The sequence below is a fragment of the Schistocerca cancellata genome, chromosome 5 (genome assembly GCF_023864275.1).
Source record: "Schistocerca cancellata isolate TAMUIC-IGC-003103 chromosome 5, iqSchCanc2.1, whole genome shotgun sequence".
NCBI lineage: Eukaryota > Metazoa > Arthropoda > Insecta > Orthoptera > Acrididae > Schistocerca > Schistocerca cancellata.
In genome coordinates, this window is record NC_064630.1 from 702,225,401 (window position 1) to 702,228,257 (window position 2,857).

Here is a 2,857-nt window from a genome sequence, read left to right on the forward strand (position 1 = left end):
CTTCCATGCTGCATGTCTATCCTCTTGCTGTTTTCCCCCTCCCTTTGGGAACATGTCTGAGGTATCTTTTGGAATGTGTTCCACATTTTCAGTGGTTGACATCGGAACAAACTTACCACTGTTTTTTCAATTCTTTTATCTTTCTTCATTCACCTTTTCCTATTCTTCCTCTGCTTTGGCATTTGAGGTTCCTCTTTTTCTTCTTCTTCATCCATGTGTGCTCCTGAAGGTCGGCCCATGCGTCTGACACATAACAGGTGACTGGGCAACACATAATTCCAAGCCCTGGGTCAACAGGTAGGGTTTGCATGTACCCCCTGGTACAGGCCAGGCTAAGGGAGGGGTAACTGACTGAGCTGCTACCTTCTCAAATTGCCGATTGGTCCCTCTGTCATGTGTTAGGGAGGTGTGACCTGAGGCGTAAACAATCACCTAAGTCAGGTGCACCTCCTTCTGAAGGGGGCCCCTAGTTGGAAGGAGCACACCATCAGAGACACTGATAATCATACAGGATTTTCTCACAATGAGCCAACCATCTTCACAGTCAATGGCTACGAAATGTAAGCAGAATGAGGCTAATGATTCAAAGACCCTTCTGGCTGCACCAAGGTTCCTCGTGCTTTTCCCATTTCGCATACCGGAGATGGTCAATCCTTTGCAACTGTAAATTTCTTTTTTATACAGAAAATGTTGATGCAATTTCTGGCCCTGTTAAATCCTGTTCTAATTTACACAATGGTACCTTGCTTTTGGAGAGTACTTTTGATTTTCAAGCACAACAACTGCTTGCACCTTCGGTCCTCCACAGCTATCCTGTTTGTGTCATTGCCCATCAAAAGCTGAATTCTTCCCATGGTGTTATTTACACTAGGCTGCTCGATGGTCTGACACAGGCAGAAATCCAAACGTACCTCTTTGATCAGGTTGTCATTGCCATCCATCGGGTGATGAAAAAGATAAATGCCTCCTTAGTGCCCACATGCACTCTCTTTCTCATTTCTGATAGAGTGATTCTTCCATCAAAGATCAAAGCAGGTTATGAAGTTATCACATTCAAACTATACATTCCAAACCCAATGCGCTGTTATCAGTGTCACACCTCAGAATCCTTTTGAAACCAGCCAAATGTGTAACTTGTCTGCCTCCTTTTCCCCATTGCATCAACTGCAATGGCGACCATGCCACCTCCTCCCGGAATTGTCCCACGTAATTTGATGAGTGGGCTGCCCAGGAGATTTGGGTGAAGGAAAAGGTGCCTTACCCTGTCACTTGCAAGGTGTTGGGTAGTCATAAACCTGTGTTCTACCATCTGGCACCTATAGTACTGTTCTTGCTATCTCTCACTCTACAAAGGACATGGCCATGCAGACATGCGACCTCAAATTTAGCACCGTGGGTGTGAAATCGCCCAGCATCATGGTAGTGTCCTCGTCTCCTCCTTCAGCTGTGCAACACACCATCAAACGTTCACCTCACAGGGCAATGTTGCCATCTACACAACTGGTGGGCCAGAAAGGACGAAAGGAATACTCTTGTGAAGAGACTTCCTACGTCCCTCCAGCCAATCAACATCTGAATGTTCCTCTGCTACCTGGAAAGGCTCAAAGAAATCAAACAATGGCAAACAGTTTTCTCTTTTGCCAACTCAAAGAACCTCTTTGATGGTGTTACCACGTGATAAGCTCTCCCAGCTGACCTCCATATAACTGGTGCATACTATCAACCATTTTGCTGCACTGGACTCCTCAGGCTGACAGCAACAAAATATCGATGCACCTGTCTACTTCATGGAGCAGGATCCTCCTGCCTCTGTGCCCTGTAGCAATGAGTCTTCAAAGGCTGGCACTCACCAGCTGCCGAGATGACACCCCTTCTTGTTTTCCAAGTCATGACTCTTCTCCAATGGAACATTTGTGACCTTTGATCCAACAAAGAGAATTTACAGCTGCTCTTAGCATCGCAGGGTCCACTTGTTCTTGGCCTTCAGGAAACAAAGTTGCATCCTCATGACCACTTTGAGCTCTTGCATTTCTTCCTGGTCCATTTTGACATCCCCCCCCCCCCCCCCCTCCCCATGTTGGCATTCCATCTCATGTGGGAGTCATGCTGCTCAAATGGGATGACGTCCATAGTCAAGCCATCTCCCTGACTACCCGCCTTCAAGCTTTGCAGTTCACCTTTCCTTCCTCACTTGACATTTTTCCTTTGTACAATTTACATCCCTCCATCATGCCCTCACCAGGGCAGACTTTCTCCAGCTTATTGGGCAGCTACCTCACCCCTTTCTGCTGCTCTGTGACTTTAATGCACATTATCTTCTTTGGGGTTCTCCTAGAACCTGTCTGAGTGGTGCCTTCTTGGCTGACCTTCTTAACCAACTTATCCTCTTCTGCCTTAACACAGAGCACCCAAGTTCCTTTCAGACTACACATGCACCTATCCCCATTTGGACCTATCCTTCTACACTGCCCAGCTTGCCCATCGTCTCGAGTGGTTCGTTCCCTTGTAGCATTGCTCTTGGGGCACGAAAAGAAAAAGAATTGTTATTTTATATTTTTTACTTGAAAAATTTCGAAAAAATGAATATTTCTGGTGGGCCACTTGGCAACAGAATCAGGGATTGATTACACTATTATAATAACATACGTTGAGCATTAAATACCTGAGGAAGAGCAGCATATTGATATATTTGAGATCGTTCGGAAGAAAAATTATTATTTCTGTGCATTTTTATAGTCGCGATGTAGTCATACCCAGAATAACACTAAGGGACACGAAGATTTATAGACTTTGAAAGAAATGCAACACTATGCAATTAAAAAAGGAATTGATTCAGAAATGATAGGAAAACGATAAT